The sequence below is a fragment of the Balearica regulorum genome, chromosome 2 (assembly GCF_011004875.1).
Source record: "Balearica regulorum gibbericeps isolate bBalReg1 chromosome 2, bBalReg1.pri, whole genome shotgun sequence".
Classification (NCBI taxonomy): Eukaryota; Metazoa; Chordata; class Aves; order Gruiformes; family Gruidae; genus Balearica; species Balearica regulorum.
The window spans coordinates 100,446,389-100,461,556 of NC_046185.1; the positions used below are offsets into that span (position 1 = coordinate 100,446,389).

Genomic DNA, 15,168 nt, shown 5'->3' on the forward strand with positions numbered 1-15,168 from the left:
GCGCTCCCGGCGGCATTACCAGTAGAGCTCTGCCACCAGCAGGATTTCCTATGGGGGGAAACAAACCTTCTCTTAATGCTTCCAGGTTGCACTGGAACTCCAGTAATGTACTGTCAGAGCCATCGGTCTTGATGTTTAAACTGAGATTTCTAAGCACCCCAAACCCAGCTACCCCACTGGGGTGGCAGGCTGTCTTCTCACTGTTTTCTGGTGAGGCTGTATGTTTTTTTCTTCTGGCTGTATGTTTTTTTCTTCAAGCACTGTTCAGTGTGGATCAAATACCAAAAGCTAGTTTTCAGTATGTCAGGAAGTACTTCAAAGTATAAACACAGGAAAAAATATCGGTAGAGGATAAATACAGAGCTTTATGGAAGCCATATGATCATGTTTTGTTTGGAGATAGTCTGCTGTGCCAACAAATTTTAATGAATATTGCATTTTGCCTTGTTCATAGAGCAGAATGAGTGTAAGTAAGTCACCTACTACTTTTCTTTGTGTCTGAGACAAATCCATGCATTTTCAGATCATAATGATTATAAATGTTCGGTAGACAGTGTGCTATCCCACTCATTTTTTTTACTGCAAAATAAAAAGACTCATACCTAGTATTCTTTCAAAATAATTTAACTGGATTTATTTCACTCCAATACAAAACACTTCATAATAAAGTTTTAGTATGTTTTAGCTAAAGGGAGTAATGAAGATTTCAAGCCTGGTTTGTCAGCGAGTGACTTGCATACCAAATCAGAATTGTAGAACAATAGGGTTATTTAAACAGGAAAAGATGTGATCCTGATTTTCTTGTAGCTCACAGAATCATAGAATGGTTTGGGTTGGAAGGGACCTCAAAGACCATCTAGTTCCAACCCCCCTGCCATGGGCAGGGACACCCTCCACTAGACCACGTTGCCCAAAGCCCCATCCAACCTGGCCTTGAACACTTCCAGGGAGGGGGCCTCCACAACCTCTCTGGGCAACCTGTGCCAGTGCCTCACCACCCTCACAGGAAAGAATTTCTTTCTAACATCTAATCTAAATCGACCCTCCTTCAGCTTAAACCCATTACCCCTTGTCCTGTCACTACACTCCCTGATAAACAGTCCCTCACCATCTTTCCTGTAGGCCCCTTCAGAAACTGGAAGGCCACCATTAGATCTCCCCGGAGCTGCTTTTTCTCCAGGCTGAACAATCCCAACTCTCTCAGCCTGTCCTCATAGGAGAAGTGCTCCAGCCCTCTGATCAGCTTCGTGGCCCTCCTCTGGACTCGCTCCAACAGCTCCATGTCTCTCCTGTACTGAGGCCCCCAGAGCTGGATGCAGTACTCCAGGTGGGGTCTCACCAGAGCGGAGTAGAGGGGCAGGATCACCTCCCTCAACCTGCTGGTCACGCCTCTTTTGATGCAGCCCAGGACACAGTTGGTTTTCTGGGCTGCAAGTGCACACTGCCGGCTCATGTTGAGCTTCTCATCAATCAACACCCCCAAGCCCTTCTCCTCAGGGCTGCTCTCAATCCATTCCTTGCCCAGCCTATAGCTGTGCTTGGCATTGCCCTGACCCACATGCAGGACCTTGCACTTGGCCTTGTTGAACTTCATGCAGTTCGCACGGGCCCACCTCTCCAGCCTGTCAAGGTCCCTCTGGATGGCATCCCTTCCCTCCAGCGTGTCGACCACACCACACAGCTTGGTGTCGTTGGCAAACTTGCTGAGGGTGCACTCGATCCCACTGTCCATGTCGCCGGTTAAACGGTGCCGGTCCCAGTACTGACCCCTGAGGAACGCCACTGAGCTATTCTGAATAAAGTTTATGTGCATGTAGAATATTACATAGCGCTCTATTTTTTTGCACTAACATCTGATTTCTAGTGTTGTGTGATTATATAAGTACATATATTGAAAAGGGATTTTTTTAAAAAAAATTAGGTTTATGAAGGTACCAAAAATTACTTTTGATGGTGTAATCCTCCTCTAAAATAGTTCCCATTGAAGAAAACTGTTCTTAGCCCATGATATCAGGGGCATCACATACTTGCAAGTTAGCATAGATATACTCACTGTGCAAAGACCCTTCCTTTTTCATTGTCAGCATTGGTTATATTACACATTAGTATCTATTTTTCTTGTGAAACTATATATTGCATGTACAAATACCTTTTTTTTTTGCATAGGAAAATGGATAATTTGTATGTACAGTAAGTAAAGTGGATAAAGACTCATCTTTCTTAGTTAGGATCTGATTTTAGAAAGCTTATTAGAAAACCTGTTTTTGTGTTACACCTATGGATAGCAATTATTTTTCAGGATATTTGGGTTTTATTAGTTGAAAACTGTGAATCAGGGTAGTGAAAATTTCTTTTCTTTCCTCCCACGCTAATCCTAGTTCTTTATATAGAATTATAATGAAACTGTTTGTTAGTTATACATTAACTCAGTGTTTTCACTTTCTGTTAATCGTATTCTGTTTGTGGGATGTGAGAGATCTTTCCAGTGGTCATGCTATTACTGTTTCACCCACCTATGTCATAAATTAATTAGTAATTTTAGTTAATGCCAGAGCGGCTTAGTAATTTTGTAGGTATTTCAAGTAGCTGCAAGGATGTCACAGCAACGTTGGTAATTAACTATGCCAACCTTTATTCTTATTCTGGGTAGTAACTCAACTAAAAATTCACGGTGATGTTGCATTTTGGCATGTATCATCTCAGAGGCTCTGCCATTCCCTCAGCCCTGGAGTTATGAAAGTGTCAGTTAAAAGTGTCCAAAAAATTAATTGGAGCCTCTCAGTGTTGTGCTTTATGTCACTGTTATTGAAGAAGAAAGCAAATGAGGACGGCTTAGCTTGTGCCTCGACTGGCATTGCGTGACATTCTGAACTTGTATTTTTTTATTTATTTGTTGGCTCAAAAAGGAAATCAATCAATCTGGGCTAAGAGATTCAGGGATTTGAGCTGGGTAGCAATTTTAGCATGACTCATAACACTTCACAAAATTAGCTTGCCAAGAAGATGTGCTTCTGTGAAACTATGAAGTACCTGGGCTCGAGGTACAGCTGGAAGAGAAATCATTTTGACAGAAGAGCTCATAACAGTCCAGCTCACGCCTTTTGGTGATGGCAATGGAAAGAATCATCAGTATTGATCATCTCAAGTCCTTATAGCCTGAGTTCTTGCACAGTGCCACGTCACCTTCAGCTCCTCTTTGCTGCGGAGATCCTGGATAAGCACAGAAGTAGGGGCAAATATAGAAGTGAAGATGGAAGCAGGGGAATAGCCAGCTGTCCACAGAGCATCAGTAAGTGATTGTCCTGCATGTAAATCCAGGGACCACAGTTTAGGATTGATACTCTGTAAGTGGAGTGCTTGGAACAAGCACATCTTAACGTTTTACAGGTAATTAAGTGTCTTGAGAAACGTTCATGATGTTTCTCATCAATTTTGTGATGTTTAAGAGAAATTAATTTTGCTGTTAGCAGGTTTGCATGTTTGTGCAGTCACATTGTAACTTCCATGCATAGAGATACATAATAGGGAACTGGATAAAAATATCATGTGATGTTTGCAGCTGAAGTTTCCAGAATTTATCTGCATTTTAATGGACTAATGTAGTTTTCTTAATTCAAAAGAACAACCCCCGTAGACACAAGCCAGCCTCATCATTTATCTGAAGGAAAGATGATTAGCCTTTATTTGCAGTTGTTTCTCTTGACTGGTGGAGGCTACTGCAGTGAAGCTTGTTTTTGTTTTATTGTGCCAGCAAGGAGTAAGTACTGTACCTTTTGCTACTTTGCTACTGGTAGCTGTCCTGCTCTACTTCTGGACCTTCAGTCCTGCCATTTTTCCTACACCTGCATGAATGTCTTGATTTCCTTCATCCTCCCTCTCCCACCACTCTCTTCCTTGGGGTAAATGTCCTCTTGCTGTTCAAGTGCTGTGGTGCTGAGCACAGGAGCTGAGAGCAGAAAGATTTTTCTTGCTGCACTTCATCTGTCACCTAACAAGTACCTGTGTGATGGAGGCAGAGCAGCAAGAGTAGCAGCTGCAGGAAGAAAATACAGGAGCTAGAACAGAGGGAGGGAGAAGAGAGGGGAGGTAGTGAAAAGGCAGTGATAGAGGCTTAAGCTATTTCATACTAGAACAGAAGACGGAGGATAAAAATCTAACCGCTGAAGGAGACTCCTTTTCTAATCGTGAAGTTTCACACAGAATTCCACATTTTCACGACTGCTCTGCAGCCTAAAAAATAGCACTGAGCCCCAGGTGTTTCTTGAGTACTGTCTCAGATTGGTCACTGCTGAGGATAAAAGTCTGCTACTGCTGCGAAATGCCCTACTAGCTCAAGTGGCAATATCTGTGACATGGCTCTAGGTTGCCTAATCCTGCTGTAATCCTGTTGATGAATACTGCAGGGATCAACATGATTCCACATGTTGGAATGGCTAGATTTTTTTTGGTGACTATTCTCTCCCTCCCCAGGAATAAAATTATATATAACACCCAATGTCAAATATGATTGATAAAGTTTATACTTATTCTGAGGGGAAGAGTATGTGATAATTCAAGCAAAGCTGTAATGCATAGGTGCAAGGAGGCTGAATTAAAGTTGCACAAGCTTTCTGCCTTTTCCTTAAATTAATCTGATGCAGTATAATTGTCTGAAAATAACTAAAAGCTCAGCTGTGGGTTTCTGCTCACCCCAGAAGTAATGCCTGTACATCAGTCCTCACAGCAAAGTCCTGAAGGCAAACCGCCAGCAATAATTGCATGAAGTACAACATAAACTTATTTCATCCTAAAAAGAAAATTACAGATTAGTATCTGTACTTGTTTCTCCCTCTGTTTTTCTGCACTCCCTGCACTCTGTTGCATCTGTACTTCTTATCCTACAGAAGGAAAAGTTCTTGAGGCTTGGTGTGAAGTGGCACAATAATATCATCTCCTGCTGCATGGCTAGTGTCAATCACACCTGTAGGTTTGGAGTACTGAACTGCAGAATTTCCAACCCTTCTTGCACACAAGCCTGGCTTCAAGAGTCAAAATTCAGTATTGGCAGAATAAGCCAAGCACCATCATCATTAAGTACTCAGGTTTGAAATTACACTGATACTTGTGAGTTTAGCTTTTTGCTTCCTTCCCGTCCAACATGAAGAAATCACTTTGCTTTTAGATGACATTTTTCACATATGGAGCTTAGCAGAAGCCAGCAATGTTGCAGACATCATCTGCTGGCAGGGCAGCTGCTATACAAACTGCTATCCTAAAACAGGTTAAATGGCAATTGGGAGTTTTTTAATGAGTGTTGCATCTAATGCCTTGTCTCTTTCAGTTTTATCTTGTCGGGGCTCAGATGGGAGATATAATTCAAAGCAGCACAGATATCCAAATAAGAACGTAGGGTATGCATTGGCTGGAAGCTGACAGGGTTTAAGTAATCACCTGCAGTTGAATTGAGACTCGGATGGGAAGTAGGAAGTGCTGTACTCAAGCTTCCTGTATAAATAAATGCAGCTTTCCCACAGCTACTGCATACAAGCTGTGACGTGCTTTTAAGATATAATGGCAGCACGCTCTTAATAGCAGGGAGGAGATGATTTATCAGAGTGGCAAAGGGGCTGGGACACAAGTCCTGCTGCAGTCCAAAAAAGTGTACAGCTGTCAGATACCCGGAGAAGAGGAAGGGCGTGCAAGAGCAATCTGCCTCTGCTCCTGGTTGCAAGCTTCAGGGGTTTGTGACATCGTGGTTCTTGGGAATGCTGAAGTCTGAGTGCAGCTACTGAAAAGTCACACAGCTGGCAGTGAATGCTACTCTCCTTTCAAGGTATGTCGGAACACAGCTTTCTGTCCAATTTTTTCCTTAAAAGCAAAGGATACCCTGAAAACAACAGAAAGCCAGCATTTGCTTGTAATGGAAGAAAGTAGAAAAGGCTTAGTTAAAAAAAAAAGGTAAGAACTAGAATGATTAAAGAGCTAAAATAAATGTTATTTGTTGTTTGGCTGAAATCAAAGTGTGTGGTGCTTAGAGCTGAGGCAAAAGGAAATCTCGGAGTCCCAAGTATTAAAGGCACAGAAAATTAAATAGGCATCAAGTACTTCCCAAAAGGGTGAAATTACTTTTGTCAGTGTAACTTTTAAGGAAATATTTGTGTGAAGTGTTTGAAAGTGTTGCAGTATTAGGACATACCTGTGTGGAAAGCAGTTGCTAAATGGCATGCTGTCAGTCATTTATCTGTTTTAGTTTAAATACAAGATCTCCGTTCATGCTGAAAACACATCTGGTTAAGCTGGAGGGAGAGCCCAAGTTTAAAATGCAGAGATTTCCTCCTGGTTTAAAGGCATTTCTTCTGCCACTGTCTCGTACAGCTGGTATTGGGAAGAAAAAATATGCTGATTTGTATTGTAAGTGTTAATGTACACTTATCATCTGTTCAGGGTTTGGGGTTATGTGGTTTATGTAAGCACATACAAAATATACAATACATTTGTTCTCTAGTTTGCATTTTTTATTTATTTTTACACTAAAACAGAAAATTGCATTTACTAGTATGTTTGAACTGCTTTCTCAGCATAAGGCTTTATTAATACAAAGCTGCTTCGGTAATGAGGATGTTTTAGTCTGGCTTATTATAAAGCTCTGTATTTTCTGTAATACAAAGGCACTCTGCTTCCTAACTGTATACGGCAATATCAAATATCTTCCTTCAGAGAGCACTGTAAGTAGTAAAATATTTAGGATGACTACAGTTAAGGAAGCATTGCAGGGTGACTTCCCATCCTCTTGGTAAATAGACACTGAATGCTTTTAAGAAGTAAATTTTAGCAGAGATACAGGCTGTGACTGAAATACCCCCGTGCAGCTTTCCAACTGACTGTGAGCAGGCACAGCAACATGATATGTTTGGCTACCCTCAGCCTGAAGGGCAAGTGGCTCGGCTAAGGGCAAGCACTGTGTTTGGGATACCAATATTTCTGGAAACAGAAGTTTCAAAATCCTGTCCTTAAATATTTTCCAAAAGAAATATATTGACCCGATTCTTGTCCTGTTCAGGACTTGTCTATGCCTGAATATGAGTGGGTGTATGGGTTGTTGTCATAGCATGAAAGTGGCTGAAACCCTTCCCTCTGTGAACATAAGCGAAGTTGCAGAAAATACAGCACATCGATAAGGGGATGGCTGCAGGTATGCTCCCGAAAGTAATGCTTTAGATTATGCATTGAGGAGTGTGTTTGCAGTGTGTCTAAAGCTGTGGTAAAGTGAGAGGTATTTCTTCAAAATAAAGTGGACCTATTCAGGAACCAAGCCAGTATGATGAGAATCAGACTTCTTTTCTCCCATGCATCTTACTGTCCGATGGGATATTTAACACAAAGTGCTGTCTGCTCATACAAGGACACAGAAACCTCCCTACACTTCATGCAGGAATAGATTTGGCAACCTGGTATAGTTTTCTGTTCCCCATGCTGAACTCTATCCTGCGTGCTCCTCGCTGATAGTCATGGTCTTCTTTCCCACAGATGGTGACATTTTGGTGATTATATTTGTGTGGTGGTATACTTTGGAGCAAAAGTTAATAATATAAATAGAAAACATTATGGAGTTGTTTCTCCCTAGCTAGGTTCTTGGATTACACTATATTCTCTAAATGCTTCATAAGCCTTGTAGACATAAATAAACAGTGCAGAAGTGGTTATCTGGCCTTTCTCTTCTGGTGGAGGAGAAAAGTATGTCCTTGTCCTTATTATCATCTTCAGTTTAAAATGCGACTGTGAGAAAGCAGCAAGTCACTTTACAGGAAAACAAGCAGTGCTAATACTTAACCTGTTTCTCAGTTCATCAGTATGCCTCTGATAATATCTCTGGTATGAGTCTGAGCCCTGTGCCTGCAATTCACCCTGTCCAGACCTTTCAGTGACAGTGGTGACACCCAGTGGAGTATATTGCTTTGATGTGTAGCTCAAAAAACTGCTGTAGACTTGCTGTGCCTCTTCTTGAGCGGGGAGTTTTCTTGAATGTGTCTGAAACTACACAGTACCTATAGATTGTACATGTCAGATCCATAAATATCTCCTGGGCTAGTAGCACTGTGACATCTGAGACCATAATTACAGCTCTGGGCCCATGGATGTCACAAGCACACGTGAACAAAATACTGTGGCAGGCTGCCAGTGTTGCTGTGAACTGTATCCATTGGACCTCCTTGCACATACCAAAGCAGACATTGCCTTCAGCTTCATGAGGCTGAAAATGGTTCTGGATCTATCCTCTGCCTGCTCGCTGGGAGGTGGGCACAGTTGCCTCCTCTCTCTCTGGCTTCCCCATGCCAAAGCCCAGCCCTGTGTGATGCACTTCACAAATTCTCTTCATTACCCAACAGCCAGGAATAACCTTACATTCATTCCATCTCAAAATTAATCTTCTTTTTGTTTGTGAAGGGGAACAGTGAGCAAAACGAAAAAGAACAGAGCCAAAGGGAAAGATAGCAATGACACTAAGCTCGGCCTCTAGCATTTTGTATTTCTGCTGAAGCACAGCTGAGCTCCAGTGCTAGACTATGAGCCTTCCCACTTGATAGAGAGAAGTACAGGTCTGAGGGCCATCGTACACTGCAAATTTACCCAGTCTTGGACAAATATTTACAGAGATGCTTGTGCCAAATAACTTTGTGCTGATCAGTAAGAAAATAGTGTTCAGTAATTTTCTCTGTGTCTCTTGTAAACGGTTTCAGCTCAGTGGGAACTGAGTGGGCATTACATTCATAAAGTAGATCATTGCTAGCAGATATTAAAACACTCATAAAAAAAGATAGTATCTCAAATTACAAAGGACTGCATCCTTCACTTCCTGCTGAAGTGGGACTTTTCCAACTCCTAGTCTTCCAGGGAGGAGCAGAGGTGCTGAGTGGAAAGTTCTAGGCTTGAGAGCATGACTAGATTAACTGCACTGCAAACACACTTTCAAATAAAAAATGTAGCTACATAAAACGCATTTTGTTGATGCAGTTTCCTAAATCTCTTTGTATGTGCTGATACTTACACATAATGACATGTGTTCCCTGTTTCTGGTTCCTCTTATTCTAATAAAGAAAGAACATTGTGGGTTGCCCAAGACCTGGGTGGGTTTTTACTGTATTTCTAGGGAAATCCGCTCAGCCTCCAAGGGAAAATCTGTAATCTGACATTAGAAACGCCATCAGCTTACCTGATTCTTTGAATGTCCTTGTTGCCTACAAGTACAGTTTTGACTTCGGTGGAGTTTGAGCTATTCAGCTATGGGACCTACAAGCATCCTTGTGCCTCGTGTTTCCCAGTGGGTCAGTATCTCTGGAGTCCCGCAGCCAGCCAGCACCAGGCACAGCGATTTGGGCCATGTGAATCTGGCTCATGCTACAGAATGGTTAGCCTCGCTGAAGTAAGGCAGTCTCAGACATGCTGTAATCAAGGGACTGTTTGTATAAATTATGTTTATATAAAACCTAATGAGAATTTCTGTACCTGTCTGACAGACTTAAAAGACCGTGAATAAGGGCAATTGGGTGAGTCAGAGTGGGACTATTGTGTGTCTCCAGAATTGGGACTTGATAAGGTGTACTTTTTGCTGTTGGTCTGGAGCTCTTACCAGTGAAGATGGTGAAGTCAAGACATGGCATTCATGAAAAATATAGCCAGCATATTACTGTGGAAAAGTCCAGCTTGTGGACACATTGCCTATATGGGGTTTCTTCCTGTGCACTAGAGCTTGTAGACACAACTGTCATGGGCAGTTGTTCTACCTGTTTTTGTCTGAAGGAAAGATGAAGAGATGCTGATTAGGAGGCAAGCAGAATAAAAAATTACTTTTTACTAGAAGGAAAAAAAAAACATTTTACTGTCATGCTCATATTTCTCCCTTTTAATTGAGAATGTCAGTATTCATGTCTGTTGCAAGCTTTTCTGCATTTTACTTTGCTGTAATAATGAGGAGAGGAAGGAAAGTATAAGATGTGAGTCATTACTCAAAAAGTGGACGCTGTCTGGGTGTCTGACAGAAGCTTTGATATTCATATTTGGTTATACAAACTATTGTATCTTCAGACTGCCAGGGAGTAAATGTGCAGAACTGAAAACCTTTATGTGCTCTATACGTTTGCAGAAAGGAAAACCCATTGCAACAGAAGAGCTGTATCTCTGTGTTCGGGGACTGAAATGGGTCCTTCAAGGTTACTTCTACTTAGGCTTTTATGTACTATATGCTGCTGTGGCTTAGGGCTGAATTCCTTGCTCATGTATACAGCTGCAAATCATTCAAAATTGCATGCTCTACACCCCTATGCACATAGAAGGAAAAACACGTTTCATGACAGCTAGTCTATAGGCTAATCATTTGCATGCAAGGAAAATTCCAGGATTAAGTAGAAGCTGTGATGTGCAGGCTGACACTGGTTATGTCTGAGCAGTAGATGGGAAAGTTCATGTGTTCTGCCTGTGCTTAGTTTTGGAAGCATTCTGATGGGTGGAGGTGGGGAGATGATGAAGGAAAACAAGCTGGTCTTCCCCTCTTCAAAAAAAGAAGGTTACAAAGATGTAGTTGCGGGTGGAAACTAGCTGATCCTGTGGGCTATTTACCATTGCACTCACTTCAAGCTTTTTCACAGCAGTGGACCCCCAGCTAACCACTGGTCCTGGAACCCTTCCCAACGGGGTTTTCCCATCACAGGGCTAAGATAACATCCATGGAGCCAGCAATAACTTGCTTGATGAGGTTTTGCACAATGAGGAGGATGCAATCTTGCACCCTCCTGACCTCTTCACAGTTACACTGATGTGTTCAGTGATGGGGAATCTCCATCACAGTCTCTGGGGTGGATTTGTGGGAAAGGCAATCATGCCCTTTGCCTGGAGTGGAGTAAAAGCCACATATATGTCTATATAATTTATCCAATACTACTTTAAGGACATGTGTTTTTTGGATTGGCCAATGTTTTTATTGCAAATACCCAAGCAGTGTACATGGCTTGACCAGTTTCAACCCCCTTGTTGACCTAGCTTCCCACGTTTTGGGAGGATATGCCAACAAATGAAGGAAACATGGAGTAGTTGGGAGAGGAGCAGAGAAGGAGTCGAGAATTCTTGCTGTAGCTCCATTTCCTAATTCCTTAACGACGAGAATAAAATGCCTGTTTGAGGAGCATTAAGTGTCATGGTCATAATTAAAAGCCCAGCTAGCAGAAAGATATCTTTAGAAATGTTTCCGTAAGATTGTCACCCTATAGTATAGTAAGACTATAAGTTCCTTCAGTGCTGTGTTCTAGACACTATTTTTTTGAGTGTTTGAGAGGTGGAGCAGCTTCTTTCAACTGCTCCTAGTTGCTTATCTTTGCACATATAAGCAGGTCCATTGGAGCATTGGAAAGGCTCCCATTGGCAGGGTTTTGACTTCACGGCTAAGATCATGTAGAGACTAGCCAGTTGTTAACAGATACTAAGGCTCTTGAGGCTGAAATCTTGTACATTTACAGGCTGATGTTCTCCTTTGAAATTATTTCTGTAATGAAGGTTGAAATTTGAAATTGGAGGGAGGGAATGGTGAATACAAACCTCTACTGCATTTGATGTACACTTCTGCTTCATTATATGTCTTGTAGTACCATCTGGATTTCTAAGTAGTTGCATAGAGCCCCTGAGAAATTAACTGTGTTCCCTGTGCTTGACACTGTACAGGCAAAAACCTTCTTGTGAGCACTTAGAACCTGAGACATAGAGACAGAAGGTGGATGAAGAAACTCAGGTGGAAGAGGGCAGAGCAGCAATGAGACAATATTGCATCACGCGATAGTCATCAGCTGACTCAAGTTTAATAAAATATCATATTTGTCTTACCTAGTTAATAAGATGCAGAGCAAAATAGATCGCGCTCTGTTAAAAATGTTATTTATAAAAGTGGGAATATGTAGGTGATTTAAAAATATGTAGCTGTTAGGCAAGAGCATAAGACTAATTGTAGTTGAAGCTGTTATTGTTATTCCAGCATAGTTGCAAGTTCAGTAGCATGTACGTGAAGCCTATCAGCGGTTAGAGATGCCCTAAATTCACATCCTGATTGATGGGGCGGGCACCATAGGGCTCCTCCATGCTGGGGCAGCAGGCAACGTAGAAGGAATCGGCTGGAGCACAACTTCTCCTGCTGGGCTCATTGCTCTTCCCATGCATGGGCTGTAAAAGAGGGAGAGCAAACGTAGATACTGAGAGGACAAGCAGAGAGAAGCTCAGTCAGGAGATAGTTACTGGGATTTACTTCTTTTTCACCTCTGCAGATCTGGCCAGAGCTGGGACTCGTTCAGTGCTCTGTCCTTTCCGCATCTCTGGTTGCAGCTGACGTTGGTGGGGCTCAATCCGGAACTGGCAGAGGAGTGATTTAGGGATACACTCTGATTAGTTTAGTAACCAGTCGTGAGAAGCAGTCGTAGTTACCTCAGTAAGTGCAAGTGTTTAGTTTCAAAACAACCTGCTCATGTCCCGCTCCAAACCTCTGCTATTGCTTCTTAATGACTGTATTGTTTCTTGTCAAACTCCAATATAGTTAGTAGCTATTCATGTTGTTTCCTTAATGGAAAATGCTTATATTAACGATAGTGACTTCCCCAAGGTCTAATCTTCAGATTTGACTCCCAGTCTTTGATTCACTGGATGTCATTGTAGCTAAGACTTGAAAGTTGCCGCTGGGTACTGTGTCCGCGCAGCTTTCTACATCATTGAGACGTATTTGGATGAAGGGCAGTTTTCAATGTCTTATCTGTTTTATCTTGGTTACCTTGAACAGCGTGTTTCTTCTGTAATAATGGGCAGCATATTTGACTGTAAGATTAGATAGGGGCAAATTAAAACATTATTAGTTTTATTCACTGAGCAGTCACACAAAAATTGTTATAAAAGGAAAGTGACCTTACTCTTTGAGTCCTCTTGATGTAAATCTGAAGTTGTGTGAAAGTACTTTTTGATGCTTGTAGTGAACAAAGACTATAGGACCATAATCTTGCAAGTTTGCTGTTTTCTTGGCCTTACAAAATGAAATGACAGATGTTAAAGGTATTATCTTATTGCAAGCACTGAAAAAAAAATTTCTCAGATCATCCCTTCTAAAAATAAATACCTGATTATGTGTTATTTTTTTTCAATAGCTAGTATTCAATAAATTTTTTTTAGTATATGTTGTTTTTGCAGAATTCAGTGGAAGATCACTTTCATTATTTCAGTTAGCTGAGTTGTTCTTTGGCTTCTAGCAAACTCTGCATGCTTTCCTTGGCCCTAAGAAGTTTCTTGCTGTCACTTTCGAGGCCTGGCTTTGTGTCACGTCTCCACTTGCCTTGACCTGCTTGCCTTGCAGTCAGGACGCTGCTTGCCCCAAACACAGCATTGGCTGCTCTGAAAAAGGAGCCATCTCCAGCCAGGGGAGCCTGACAGCCCAGCTCATTTCTTCTTAGAAGAGTACATACTACAAACAAACAGATAAAGTTGGTCCCCAGTCAAATAACATTCCATTGCTTTCACTTTAACAATGCCTGTTTACAAATATCTTCTAAAAATCCTTGATGTTAGAACAGGCCAATGTCACAAATATCTTCTGAGCACGCCCTATCTAAACTGTAAACATTCCAGCTCCAGGAGCTAACATATCCCAAGGTTTTGTTATCTGATTAACAAAAATAAACATTTTTTTTTCTGTGTCAAAGGGAAATTGTTACATATGACTTCCTATTCCTGTTTCAGCTGAGACAGCTAGCCAAATTATCAACCCGTTTGACCTCCCAAAAGCTCAATTCCTTTTTACTTAGTATATGCTACAGTTACCAAAAGCCTTCATGTGGTCAGAAGGGAAAACCTATCATTTGCTTTTGTCATTAATGTCATGAAGAGTGTGTTTTTATTTAATAGTGGTATATTAGCTCTTGTCAACAGGAAGTTTAAAGTGCACCAAACTAGTTTGGGTGGAAATTCCTTGTAGCTTAGCATTAGTAGATGTTGCATAGTGTCATTAAGAATAAGGGGTGTTATTTAGATAAGCTTTAGAGTCTAATCTTATACTTGGCAAGCAATACTTGGAATTTCACTTGCTATAATTTTATTGTTTCAATGTGTTTTTGGAAATGTTTGATGCCAAAATACACGAGTTCTGTTGTCTGGTTGCACTTTGCCAGTTTCACTGCATTTTGTGCTGATCAACTTTCTTTAGCTCTGTGCCTGCCAGGTTGAACATAAAACTGTAGGGGAATCCTGCTGCTGACCACCTGTGGGACCAGGCGTATCACCGCAGCCTGCTGCCTGTGGCCAGCACCATCACACTGCTGAGGCATAGTAAGTTTGATACACCTGGGTCATCCCAAACTTGATGCCCACAGGCCTGTCCAGGACTCACGTCCAGTAGGTCTGGTGCTGGGAGCTTTCCAGCCTGCCAGTGTTGACAGAGCTGTTTCCTGAACTTTGATATGTCCTAATTCGGGCACAGTTCCAGCAGAACTGGGTGAAGTTCATGGCTTCTGCAGTATGATGGTCTGACTTCATTCCACGCAGAAGGGCTTACTCCCATCCTCATGGATTCGATGAACGTTGTGTGGCTTCTGTCAGTATTGAAAAGAGACAAAGACCATGTTTTGATTCTGCATTTCAGTTTAGTAACAGGCTGCATTGTTTCTTTTTCAGTCTTTATGTTTTTATCTTTAAGGGATCTGAAAGTGCTTTTCCTAGCTGCCTGTCAGCTAGTAGCAGCATTTATTTTACCTGTTAGATTCCCTTTTCTTGGATTCCCCAGCTTTTTAGGAATGGAAGGGTGAAAAGCTCTCTTTTATTCCCCTCGCTTATTCTAAAGCAGTATTGCAAGGAAACAGATGAAGGATTCCCACAATTGCAAAGAGTCACATCTGTTTTGGGGGGAAGAAAAAAAAAAGTGGTTTGTTATATTCAGTTAATATCCACGGTCTTCTTGCAAAAAGCTCCCCAAGGACATATTGATGTATGGTAGCTAGAAGTTACTGTGAAGAACTGGTGTTCTAAAATCTCAAAGTTATTCATACATCACAGTATGACAGTACAGTAGAGATGTTACCCAACAAGTGTACTCAAAGACTTGTGGAGACTCATTTACATGTGCCCTAATGATGTTTTGATTTATTAGAATGATTTGAAATTATTGGGTGCATGTGAGAT

The 15,168-nt window shown here is 41.6% G+C and overlaps 1 protein-coding gene across 4 annotated transcripts in view; it reads left to right on the plus strand.

Annotated features, from left to right (window-relative positions):
- The window catches only part of RNF144B (ring finger protein 144B), a 91,076-nt gene that overhangs the window by 35,009 nt on the left and 40,899 nt on the right, over positions 1-15,168 (plus strand). Inside the window, exon 1 of one of the 4 annotated variants that reach the window (XM_075745150.1) lies at positions 3,114-3,289. The exons of 2 other annotated variants lie outside the window; for them this stretch is intronic. The gene's annotated coding sequence lies outside the window, so the exon portion shown is untranslated. Of the gene's footprint in view, positions 1-3,113; positions 3,290-5,496; positions 5,813-15,168 lie in introns of those variants that run through there. One more of the 4 variants, XM_075745147.1, reaches the window with a different exon arrangement.